The sequence below is a fragment of the Haliotis rubra genome, unplaced genomic scaffold (assembly GCF_003918875.1).
Source record: "Haliotis rubra isolate DU_JTF1 unplaced genomic scaffold, ASM391887v1 Scf116, whole genome shotgun sequence".
NCBI lineage: Eukaryota > Metazoa > Mollusca > Gastropoda > Lepetellida > Haliotidae > Haliotis > Haliotis rubra.
The window spans coordinates 1,068,921-1,083,020 of record NW_025765070.1 but is presented as its reverse complement, the minus strand read 5'-3'; the positions used below and the strand labels follow the sequence as shown (position 1 = coordinate 1,083,020).

The following is a 14,100-nucleotide window of genomic DNA, read 5'->3' as shown; positions in this document are numbered from 1 at the left end:
CAGCTCAAGAGTGTAAGACCGCATCAAGATAGACTGCAGTGTGAAACTTGCCATCACCATCAACAGAGAATATGTTGCACAGGTAATACTTAGTCATAACTTAGCCGTTTCTCGCAGACCACATTGTCCCAGCCTTCACGTCTCTGAAGACTCGTGCCAACACAGAACAATTACGAGAGTTTGTGACGTACCTGGAGACAACTTGGATGACATCAGACCTGTACAGACCAGAGTCCTTCTCTGTGTCCAACATGCTGTCAAGACCAGTAATGACATAGAAGGAAGACACAGGCGACTGAGCAAGAAGTGTCGTGATGCTGGATTTTTATGTCCTTGTGCCACTCTTGAGAAGGTGAAGCTGATCAAGTGAAAACCCAAGTGTGCCTGGTTCAGAATGGTCATCAAGAGACAATAGGTAGAAATTCAAGAAGATCCAGGAGAAACTTCTTAACCTCTGGACGCAGAACACAGGCCATACTCTTTCATCTACATCCCTGATTCTCACTTCCTTGATGAATAAATGTGAACTGCAAATCCTAATCCTAATCCTAATTGCAAAACCTTGAAATCTTTTATGAAATGAAGGTGATTTGACTGGTAAATCTGTTATCAGTCGCATAAAAATCCTTTCCCTGAAAAGATGAATGGCCAACATGGTCTGAATACTTGAGTGAAGACAATCAAGCATTGAAGTCCTTTATGATCTTAGGCTGGAAGGATGACTGAGGTAACTGGTGCTTAGCTCTGGCATTGAAAAGAGGAGCCTCTGGCTGCTAAATTTCTAGGGCAAAGCCCTGTTGATCAGGTAGAGTTGGCATTGCTTCTGGAAACAGGACATCTAGTGCAGCAAGCTTGTCTGCAAATATGTATCTGGCTCAACTGTGATCTGTTGATCCCTTTCTTAATCCACAGATGTAAAATCCGGATCCTGTGAAGCATCCTACAAAATGCTCTGTTTAACAGTGAGAAAAGGTGAAAGTGGGTTTTACGTCGTGCTTGAGAATATTTCGCTCATATGACGAGTTTAACAGTGAGAAGAACATATAGTTAGTAGTCCTATCTTGGAATGTAGGGATTATATCTCGGCCTTTGAAGTCCACACTGCCCAAGCGTCTCTCCTGCTCATATGCTGACTGCGTTATGTTATGAAAACAGTCCCTGTGTCCCAAGCTGCCTGTGTGGTCTGTTCAACCAGTACTAAAACATCTTTCCGCATGTTATCTCCAATCCTGTTTTCTCTGCTTTAACCTCCTACAGAGTTGTCTGTGTGCACTGTGCAGTCCATGACTTCTACTTGAACTATCGCAGTGCTATCAATACATGTGCAGTCTATGAGATCAAAGTTGTGCCTTGCGTCTCAGGGTATACCTCAGCTGAGGTGACCGTAGCAGTCGGTGTGGTCTGATGCCAAGCTCCCATGTTTGAATGTCTATGATCATCCCCAGGCACCTTGAATGGAGTCCTGGAATGCAGTTTCTTCATCATCTTTTTTTTCTTGACCTGTTTTAATGACCACAGCATAGTTCTCAAAAGCTGATGTAGCAGCTGACAAGCCTCACAATGGGCGACAAAAGTGCAAGGAGTATCAACACACTCCCAGCAATCTCCATGTGGATGCTGAGGGGACATTAATTTCCTGCAGGCTGAGCAATCTTTTTGTACCCGAGACAAAAGTCTTCCAAAAACAAACACATGTGTGCATATGTGCCAAAGGACAAATTATGAGGCTTCCCTTGTGCCTTCCATTAGTAGTGATCACTCCTGCAGATAGTACTGGAGGACCAGTTGGAAGAAAGACACAAAACCATGGACCTAAACCTGTGGATTCAGACACAAGTTTCAGGGAAAAAGGCAATCTATTGTTAGAGGGAAATATTCGAAAAAATTCTGCAAATTGAGTACTCTGTGTATTCATATTGTCACACTTCACAAAATGTTAACTTTAAATTGTATATTTATAAACTTATCCCATCTCATGGTATGCACTTCTCTCCCTTGCTTCGAAACTGAGTGGAACGATGTAAACTTTTCTCCCAAGGCCTCACTTGTCCATTCGCCCAAGCACTCCATGTTATCCTCCTTATAAGACAGCTTCCTAGTTGTTAAGAAAAGCATGCAGCACGCCCCACTATCTACCCACATGACCACCTTTGAATCATCTTTCTTGTTCTTGGAGCCACAAAATAATCTGCGTAGCAGGAAGGTTGGGCGGGAATCTATTGCGTGAGATAGGATAAGTATATAAATATATAATTTATAGTTAAAATTTACAATTTTTTTAACTTATCCTATTTCACAGTATGCACTTATTCCACGGTCGGAAGGCAGGACGCAGATGCCCTAGGTCTTGACAGTGCGAACAGCAGGAACTGTGTAAATAGCGATGCACAAGGGAGGCCTGTTACGACTAGCGCAAAACTCCTATGCTTGTGATGAGTTCTCCTTAACTCCTTGGCTTACTAAGCACAACGTCTCCCAAGAGATGTGGTTTTTGACCGCAACCTCAGAAGAACGGAAGGACACAACTTGGCAAGTTAAGCCTCGCCTCGCCACGATTTACAAGGTACACCCGTTAATTAAAGTCTTTCGACAATAATTAGGCCAGCTCCTGCTTCGAGAAGACCCCCGCAGACTCCGACCAGCGGCAGTTGAAAGAGAAGCACAATTCGGAAAGCTTACAGTTTTAACGTTCAGTTCCAGTCAACATCAAATTGACCCTCACTCCTTTACATAAGCTTGGTCAGAGGATGAGCCTTGCAACTTCGGAGCCGGAATGCAACGAAAACCACTGGAATTCGGGAGTGACACATTTCAAGGACGTAATTGCTTCAAAAAGGAGAGGTCAGTAAGCATGAAATGTCAAACCCTTCCACATCGTGATACAGAACCGTGCTCCAGAACCATCCAACCATCCGGGTGGCATTATCTCCATGTCTTAGCATAAGACTAAGTGAAGCAGTTCTAACCCATAAGCAATAAGAACAAAAGGCAGACATCAACTTCTGACTTGTATTCAGGAAAATGCACGGAAGCAGCAATCATGTGGTACCATTCCTCATCTGCGTTGTTGGGCCGTGGATAGTTGTTGTGCCAAAACAAGGGGTCCAAACCTTCAATATCGTTAGGACAAAGGATAGTGGACAACGGCTGGATAGTGAAAATACGATCAGGTTGTCCAGGCATCTGATCCTTCACCACAAAGTCCCAGGGGAGGCGGAAGAAGACTTTGCCCGTGTTTCTTCCGCTCGAACTTGACTCTGTTGACATCCAAAGCATGGAGTTCAGAAATCTGAACAGCTGCAGCTAAGGCGACAAGGAAGAACGTTTTGAAACAAATCTGCTCAAAATGCTTCTTCTCTAAAGGCTCATAGTCCTCAGAGACCAAATGATGCAGCACCACAGACAAATCCCATGCAGGAGGCCTAAACTTCTTTGACTGATCGGCCAACTTGAAGGACCTGAGCAAATACTGCAGTTCTGGAACCATAGACACCTTAGAGCCTGTGGTGGTGGCCAATACCGAGTTGACAGCAGTAAGGTGGAACTGGGTTTGGTTCTGCAAGACTTGCCAGATCAACTAACCAACTTCTGGCTGGCCAGTAAGGCACAACCAAAAAGCAGAAGAATCTGCCTGGTAGAAGAGGTAGATGGGGGAAGGCGTAGGCATTGAGACCTTCCCACGAGATCGCCAGGAAGTCGAGGTCCCAAACTTCAGGATCTGATGATTGAACCGTGTTGCAAACTGGTCTACTTGGGGCCTTGATAATGGGTACAGTGAAGCCTCGTTAATCCGGACGGTTGCATTTTTCAGCAAATTCGTCCGGATTGCGAATCGTCCGGATTACTGAATCAAGACCCAAGTTCAAGCAAGAGTTGCTTCCCTTACTATTACAAAAACGACACGACTCTGGATAAAACAAATAAGCATTTAATGTAAAGCTTTTAAAACAATGAATAGCAAGCACAACAATAAATTATAGTCATAGCAAAAAGTCTTTCATAGTTGTTTGTGTTCGTTTAACCTTCCTCATTGAATTCATCACATCAATAATTTTACCGAGTGACATCTCATCGCTGATTGTCTCAAAATATGTCACCAGACTTTCCAGGTATTTCTTTGCCTCAGTCGAACTTGGTGGAACGGGGGCAGGATCACTTTCCTCCTCTTCTACTTGACAAACATCATCTTCATGAGAAATAATATCCACATGTCTGTAACAGTTGCTAATTTTATGCGCGTTGCAGCGTTGTCGAGAAGCAAAATCACTTTAAGTCCACGCGATCGCATCTGTCTGTCAAAGTACATTAACCAATCACAAAACAGCTCACTTGTCATCCATGCCTTTGTATTGTGTCGATATCTCACATAGACTTCTGGGTTGAAATCACGTCCAAAACACCTCGGTCTTCTTAATTAAAACAACAACCCTTAATTGACATTTGTCAAAAGTTAACAAGAGTTCATCTTGTCAACTCCATGACACCGAGTGTTTATTGTTTGAGGCCAGTTAAGTATACATCGCGGGGAGATGTTGTTACGGTTCGTGAACACGACTTACAGCGTCTGGACTGTGAAGCAATTTACTGTTTATTTTACTCACTGGTTACAGCTACTTACCATTCGGTTCTAGAAACCGAATTTTCGGATTATCGAGGCAAATTAAATAGGCATAGATTGGTAACAAGCTGAAATTGTCCGGGAGGCGAGACATCCGGATTATCGGGGTGCGGACTAACGGGGCTTCACTGTAAATCATTTCCTGAAAGATCTGCGGGTTCAATTGCCACTCCGTGTGAAACGGACTGTCGGAGCAAGACAGCGCATCTCCAGAATATGTCTGGCTTGGGCATCGATGGCGAGGGAGTCGATTAGATGAAAGAACCGGAATGCCAGCTGAAGAAGGTTGCCAATCCTGTCGACCCGAGATGGTTTATGTACCAGACGACTGTGGAGTTGTCGGACTGGATCAGCAAAAAAAAGCCATGACGTTCCTTCGCCCAGTGCTGAATGACTAGAAAGACTGCCATGAACTTAAGTTTGTAAACCTCTGTCCAGCGGATGATCACAGCCCGGCCGTCTGCTGATGAAGGAAGTGAGCTCCCCAACCCTTGAGTGCTGTGTCGACAAACAGGTGGTGTGTTGGAGTGAAAGGCATCAAACAAAATAGGGTGCAAACATTCTGTTCTACAAGCCATGTAAGGAACGTAAGGGGTCAGGAAGACGAATCAACTCCTTGGGATTCTCTGAGATGAGGAATGGCTGCAATAAGCGCTTCAACTGTCCCTGCCAAGTCAATGCTTGAGCCAATTTCAAGAGGCCCAGAAGTTCCTGCCACTGCCGTAAGGTCCTGGCCTGTGACAGTGCTAATGGAACTAGATGTTGTATTTTCACCATTCTGTCCTGAGGGACGAGAATATTGGCCCTGATGTGTGTCGAATGTTGCCCCAACGAACTGAAGTTTGTGGGTCAGTGTTAGTTTCGATTTCGCAATGTTTAACGGCCAACCCAGTTGCTTGAGAAGCTTGGTGCTGAACTCCAACTGATGCAAAAGAACGACTGGATCTCTCAGTGCCTGAATACAGTCATTTATATAGCTTTCGAAAATGATCCTGTGAACATGAAGAAAGCTGGTGATTGGTTTGGTGATCCTGGTAAATAGCCACCAGGGCGTGAAAATTCCAAAAGGGCGTTCCATTGATGGTGCCCTTGGAATACGAATTGGAGGACTTGCATCCTGCAAGTCTAGGCTGACGAGAAAATCTCTGTTATATCCTGTTCAATAAATGGTTTTGCCTGTTCGGGATTTTGGCTGTTTGCGACTATAAACTAGATTTGCCTGTCTGCAACGATGGATGTGCCAGTGTATGTATGACGTCATGTATATGATGTCTAAACGTTGAAGTAAAGAAGTCTGTTTGTTATCAATGTGGAATCGTTTAATGGAATTGTGTCATGGAATCGAACCTGTGAATGAACCTGAATACATAACAGTGGCGACGAGGATATTGGAATATTGAATCTATTGCTGATAAATCTGTATCAGACATTAATTGTGAGTGTGCTTTCTTCAAATTGCCGTATCGTCAACATTCAAAATGGCGGCTTTCACGGTCGGCAGCGTTGGACCTTATGATGAGAGGGAAGATTGGCAATCATATTCGGAATGGATCTTACTATTTTTCGAGGCCAACAATGTGTCACCGGATCGCAGAGTACCTGCATTTCTTTCTATTATTGGAAGTGCTACATACGGAACTTTGAAGTTGTTATAGATAAAAGAAACAGATAGACACCTTCAAAAATCTGTTATTTGTGAACGGTTTTGTTTTCATAAAAGAAATCAGTTGGAATCAGAAAATGTTTCACAATACATCATTGCGTTAAAAGGGCTTAGTAAAGACTGTGATTTTGGGCCAACTCTTCATGAACGATTGAGGGATCAACTTGTCCTCGGAATTAGGCATACTGCAATTCAGAAAAGGTTGCTTGGGGAGTCAAATTCCTTTACATTTGAAAAAGCTGTGCAAATTGCGACATCCATGGAACTTGCCGCTAAAGATTGTAATGAACTGATCCGCGTTATAACAGGGAACAAGTCTGGTACTGTTCACAAGTTTAGTGGCAGAGGTAGTCGTGATGATATGAAAACAAGAAAGTGCTATCGTTGTGGAAATGAATCTCATTTGGCTCATAAATGTAAACAGAAGGATTCCATGTGTGGAAAATTGTGGTAAAGTGGGACACCTACGCTCAGTAAGCCAAGGATATGGGACAAGTGACCTGGCGTGAAAACCGGGGTCAAGTTCAAGGCCACAGAATGTAAACATCCGGTCAGAAGTCAACGCTTTTTCGCCTGAAGATCAAGGTGACAATTGTGATCAAGATGTGTTTATTGATGATCTTGCGGAATGTTTAGGACATCTTTTTGCTTTGAGAGATCCTACAGATTTAATATGGGTGCCAGTTTCAGTGCAAAACATGAATGTGACGCAAGAAAGCATTTTGGTAATATTCCAATGAAGGACTCTCATGTAACCATGAGAACATACACAGGTGAGCTCGTCAAAGCTTTAGGTAGATTATCAGTGAGTGTTGATTGCAAGAAAACTGTTAAGAAACTTGATCTACACATTGTGCGTGGAGTTGGACCTCCGTTGTTGGGCCGAGAATGGTTGTCACGTGTAGACATAGATTGGGACAGGCTATCGTGTTCAAACAGTGAAGCCGTGAATCATTTTGACACACAAATTAATCAGGAGCTGGAAGACATTCTCTTAATCACTTTGATGTATTTTCCGATTCCTTTCGCTGCTGGAAGAACGACGAGATCTAGAACAGCTTCAACTAATGCGATCCTGGCTGTCGGGCAGGAACCAGCTGCTTCCTATCCGTGGAAACTGATAGCCCAGAAGGCCGGGTGGGACAACTTAGGAATGGCCAGCGAGTCCTAACTTGACACACAGAAGGAAGCGAGCTACAAAGACATAATTTATATCATTGGAAAGATCTCTAGGAGATGAATCCAAAAAGTTCATGTGCCAGTGCGCTCTCATGTTCATAAGCTCACAAATTGGCTCTGAAAATGCATTTCTGCAGAAATTTCTGGCAGAATTTTTTATTTCACTACCAGAATTATCTTAATTGAAAAATATTAGACACCATCTTTGGATAATTCAATATGGTCTTTCTTCAAATGATGTTGTTTTCTCCAGTAAACAACTTCAAGTGGGAGGGGAGGGGATCCCAGAAGTAGATCACCGCACAAATCTTACAAGGCATATTTTAACATCTTATCAAGATGAAATGAAAATAAAAATAATTTGGTGATTTCTTTATACATCTTTTATTCACACTCTGTATTACATGAGTTTCATTGGGTTAAGTTGCAGTCATTTCATCTCTGACATGAGTCCCGTTGTCCCTTTGGTATGGTTTATGTATCTCTATTGTTTGTATAGTCACTCGAACTGTAAAATGGAACACTGTATTGTATATGGCAGATGTGTACTCTTGAAACCACAATGAAGCTATTTTTTTAAACAGTCTTACAATAATCGAATCAGGATTAGGTGTCTTCCCCTTGGGACGACATTTGGTATTACAGTGAAAATCCTTTGATGTTTCGCCGAGGTAGACTCATGTTGTTTTAATGGATTAGTGAGGTGGGTTATATTATAATATATTATATTATAACGAAATCGGTGTTCATTTTCATGATATCAACTCACATTGTAATATGAACATGATTTCAGCTCACTGCTTATTGATTGACATTGATTGATTTCAACTCACTACTACTGATTGCCTTTGACACTGATTTTAATTCACTAATTATTTGTTGATATTTACTCACTAATTATTATGGGTATATATCCTGCTTATCCGCAATCCAATGCATCACTTTTGAAATGGCAAATCAGCAGTTAGAGTACAAACTCATTCCAACTTCATGTGGAGGAAGGTATCTCTGTATGTAACATGTAGATGGATACATGTTTAGAGTGAGTCGCAAACGCAATGCTGCATCGCGGATATCATGGATGTGCCTAGATAAGAACACTTAAACTATTTCTACAGTTGAATGATGACATTCAAATGTATATAAATTATTTGTTATCGATAAAATAGTCACGGATAAAAATGTCATATGTATTTTAAGGGGTGCAAATAATGGTTCGTGGGAGTATTTCATTTATTTACCGGTTAACAATTTAGTATCATCCATGTGCTTAAAATCACACAGAACCTCCGTTGGTTCTCCAGAGGCAGTCGACTTGAAAATCCTTGCATGCTCCACTGATTTGTTGTTTTAAACATCACAGTTGTCGTCTTCCCGGGAATGAACTAACAGAACGAATCTTCCATGGGTTCAGGTCAAGGGTTCTGATTACAATATTATAATGTTGTGAACTGAGACAGGGATGCATGTATATACATATTGTATGAAACTTGAAATGTTTCACTTCTTCAAATCCTGCATTATGTTGTGAAAATTTTGTGTAATAACGTAATGTGGGTAGAAAACATGTGTTCTAGACAGTAGCAATAAACTATCCCGACAAATACCATCCTGTGTAAATACTCGTAATGGCTAATTATTTGGGAGAGTGTGTATCTGACCGTCCTTTCACCTGTATCAGATAATTTAAGAGACACCTGCGTGTGGGCCACTTCTTTTTTATTCTAGGTAATTAGCAATCAGTGTGATCAGCTGATCTGGATCTGATCTTGTTGGGCTTGGGGTATTTGCATCAGAATGACAATAACTGATTCATGACTATATACACTTCTGTTATTACCTCCAAGACCGGTTTGAGGAATTTAAACAATTCATATCATCATGACATTAGATGTTTTGGTTCAGTTCTGTGTTAGACATATTCGATACACTATGTTTCAGGTGTCTACGAGGTCAGATAAAGTAGGTTGTATATATATACAAATTATACAACAACGTTATGAACAGCAATTATGATTGTATGTTTCATTGGCATTCTAGCATGCGGCTTCTTAATAGCAACTTCTTGTTCATTGCAATAAAGCAACGTGTGACGAGCGCTGCGAATGTAGTGACTGACGAAGGGTACTACATACCATAGCCTACGAAGAGCTGACCAAGCTAAAGACTTTATCAATCAGCACCCGTTTTTTATGACTGTTTTTACAACTTAATCCGTCCTGCTTATCGGCTTCATGGCTGTGCTATTTATTGTTCTTACTTCCCACCTGGCCTCGTCCAATTATCTACCCCTTGTTATTCAAGTACACGATGTTTGTCACTGTTAGCTTGAACATGGTGTGAGAACCTACACAGAAACGTTGCTTCAGTTATCAAGTACTCACAGTAACATGTATCTGTGATTTGCCGACTTAACGAATAGAGATATTTTCACCGTCTGCCTGAACGGTCTTGCAAGATGAACAACGCGTTCTTCTTGGCTAATCTGCACACTACACCATACACACACCATTTTTGCAGACCTTTTTTAGAAAGATTATTGGCGTTGCAAACCAAACACAATAGTGTACACGACCACCCACACCCCCCTCCACGGATGTACACGCCCCACTGGGTGTTCACGTAATCTGTTGTAAAGTGTATCAACATCCCAGGTTACGGTCCAAATATATTTCAATGAACATAGGACTGGTAGTTAAAATATTCATATTTGAATTTGTCTGACAATGGCTCATAGATGTAGACATGGATTTAGTTTTTAAGCAGCACCTCCTCTTGAAACACATGCTTAGTACATAACTACTACACTATATGTTATATGATGTTCTGTATTTGATATTGTTTAGATATATTATCAATCCATTGCGTAAGTGTCCTCGATGTATTTTCACATTGTTTTGTCACTGAACAACACGCTCCATGCTGTTGCTACCGAGATCATAATATAGATCTTATCTATTTTATGATTTGTGTTGTAATACCAGTGTGAAAGGAAACATACAATAATATCATGAGAAAATATACCAATCACGAATTAAACGCATATGACTTGCACACTACCATATGATTTTAGAGCCTCACGTTAGTGACTTACATTCATATCATTCTTTCAACACATTTTCGCTTCATGGATGACGTCTATATTATATAGGATGCGGCGTTTCAGTATAGATTATTATACCGTTGTCAAGCGAGACTGAGGTGCTGTAGCAGACTTATATATATATCAACATTACTAAGTAGTTCAAATCCGCGGACACAAGCCCTCCATCAACAGAGATGAAGGATATCTCATCCCATCTGCATACAATGAACTGATAGCAACAACTTAGCAGAGCATTCCAGCCATGTATATTTTCTACCTCTTGGACATTTGACTTCCTCCTGTTGTCACTGCTTTATTACCACAATCCTATAGTTGTTGTTGAATACATGACATGTTATATAGTTGTTGCTGTTAATCCCTTTGATGCATGCCTACATGTTGCTTTACATAATCCCTGTAAAGTCTGATCTGTGCAAAGAGTGGGCACCTGCTCCTTTTGATAATTATGATTACCCCCTCTCTAATTGAGTTTTGTCAGTTGCAATGGATTATAGTAATCCTTATCGTAGATCTGGGTGATCCCATTCATGCATATAATTCTTTTTTTTCGTATCTTAGTTATTTCAGTCATGTGAAATCTTTTGTGACAACACTGGATACTGAGCCGTTGCCTACCTTTACCTGTACCACATAAAATCTGCATGGTATGCCGGTTGATATTGTTATTTGAAATCGGCAGACAATGCACACCTTTTGTTGCTGCTTGACAATAATATTTCCGATACGACATTGTAAGTACTTGGGGGTGCAGTCATATGACTTAAATATATTTGCGCATGCTGCTTAATATCATATCTGTGTAATACCACAATATACATGGATAAACTATCAAACTATGCATCGTTTAGAAAAAAAGTATTTTGATTACATGAAAGAGAATATTTATAAAGTTATAACTTTAAAGATATGAAACTTAAATGTGCGGGCCCAATGTATGTTTCATTACAAAGTTCTCTGTTAATGTCTTCCTACAATCAACAAAATATCATCATCTGGTGTTTAACTGAACTGACAAAACGTACTGGATAGAACCCAAAGGACGTGTATTGTCCATGCGGCACCGCCCGACATTGTTTTGGTGTTTTCCCTGAGTGGCCGCTCTCTGGATTACGCAATTGATAATTGCTGTGGCCACCAGGGACAACCGAGCCGGAACGGTGGCCGCTTATAGGGACAGCCCCATAAACAACCAATTGTCAGGTGTGAAAACAATTAGATATTCTCGGGTATTGTCACTTTGAACAGTGATACATTGTCGCTTAGGTATTGTTTATCATCTCAGCTCTGTACGCTGGTCATGTTAAGCGTGTTGATGGAGGCATTTCTAGGAATATATAAATGATCAAATATTGTTATTATGTATCTAGTATGTGTCCAAACATATTGAATGCATTTATATTTATGAATAAAGACTGAGTGTGTTTTTCATGTTGTTCAGAATGTATGCTAATAATAAGCCTTCAATGACTTGAATACACAAATTCATTCAATTAAACTATATACAATGTATATATAGAGAGTCTGTACTGGTAGAAACTTATTATATAGAATAACCTAAGCAATTACGATCTCTACCAGTGGAGGCTCCATTCTGATCCTACATATGATTTTTTCATATGTGAATGTTGAACCATAGTTTGTATCAACAATATGGTCATGATTAGGACATTATCAATTAATGCAATTTGTATTAAAGTGAGATACATTGATATGGAATTATTTGAATTTCTTTACATTTTTCATATATTAAAATAACATGCATAACAAATGAATATTATTGTTCAGCAAATAAAGTGTTGTTTGCCTACAGAACAATCAGAGTTTCTACCAGTTGAATTGGAAATTGTACTGGTAGAATCGGATCTGACAGGTAGGATCCGATTTCAATCTCTACTAGTAGGATACTGGTAAAGACTGTGAAGTCTCTACTGGTAGAATCTCCGACCAGATCGCAATCTCAACCCTGACATTTATTTATATATATATTGTACACATATTTCTCCGAGAGGATCTATCTCTGAAACATTTGGCACTCAAAGACAACAGGGCTCATCTTTAAGATGAAATGACTGTAACTTTGTCCAGTGAAACTCATGTAATACAGAGTGTGAATAAAAGATGTATAAAGAAATCACCATATTATTTTTATTTTCATTTCGTCTTGATAAGATGTTAAAATATACCTTGTAAGATTTGTGCGGTGATCTACTTTTGGGAACCATTATCCCCTCCCACTTGAAGTTGTTTACAGGAGAAAACAACATCATTTGAAGAAAGACCATATTGAATTATCCAAAGATGGTGTCTAATATTTTTCAATTAAGATAATTCTGGTAGTGAAATAAAAAATTCTGCCAGAAATTTCTGCGGGAAAAAAAAATTCTGCCAGAAATTTCTGCAGAAATGCATTTTCAGAGCCAATTTGTGAGCTTATGAACACGAGAGCGCACTGGCACATGAACTTTTTGGGTTCATCTCCTCGAGATCTTTCCAATGATATAAATTATGTCTTTGTAGCTCGCTTCCTTCTATGCGTCAAGTTAGGACTCACCGGCCATTCCTAAGTTGTCCCACCCGGCCTTCCAGGCTCCCGGGAATCCCTTGACAACTGACCAGGGGTGCAAGAGACCGAAAGCATAGCCCTAAGATACCGCTGCTGAGAAGTAGCCTGGGGCGTGGCAGAACGCTCAACAACCACAACACAGGATGTCATCGATGACGAAGGGCTTGGACTTTAAGGTTGAGAGCCGAGAAGTTTCCTGAGATCTTCGATAAATCCGAATCGGATGACACTCTCATAAAATCCTCTTCGTTGGAGAGAGGAGACTGTGACCAATGAGCAGTGATAATGGGACACTTAATCTTGGCTTTCTTGGCGGGGCTCAGTCTTTCTACCGAAGCAGCATATGTCGCTCGATCAGCAATAAGTCGAGTGCAGTCCCTGGAGTATTCCCCGAATGCCTCAAAGGTAGGATGCTTGCATTTATCACATCGATTGTCCCATTTACTCAAAGAGAAAACCTTGTTGCATTGTGCACAATTTTTTCTCTTCTTGGGCAGGTTGGTCTTTCCCGTGGTGTTTTTTCTTAGAATGGTTGAAGAAACGATGAGTAATGTAAACCGCATCCACACTCCAGTGCGACAACCAGGAAGCTGTCTTATAAGGAGGGTAGCACAGAGTTCTTGGGCGAATGGACAAGAGAGGCCTTGGGAGAAAGTTTACATTATTCCACTCAGTTTCGAAGCAAGAAAGAGAAGTGCATACCGTGAGATAGGATAAGTTTAAAAATTTCATTTCTCTGTCCATTTAGAAATATTTCAACAGAAACAATAGTTCATGCAGCAGGACTTTTCATCAATGTAACTGTTATTAACTGCAACACAGCAATTGCCTCTATTTCCTACTCTAGAGATCTCCACTGGGAACTCCAATGCCAATGGTTGGTTGGTTGATTTGTTTGTTGTTTAGCGCTGCACTCAGCAATATCCCAGCTATATGTCAGCAGCCAGACACTCCAGTGCTCAACGGAATGA

General features: G+C 40.8%; 1 protein-coding gene across 5 annotated transcripts in view; it reads right to left on the bottom strand.

Annotated features, from left to right (window-relative positions):
* Nucleotides 1-14,100, bottom strand: part of LOC124256170 (E3 ubiquitin-protein ligase FANCL-like) — a 154,548-nt gene that overhangs the window by 37,965 nt on the left and 102,483 nt on the right. The gene's annotated exons all lie outside the window — the stretch shown is intronic.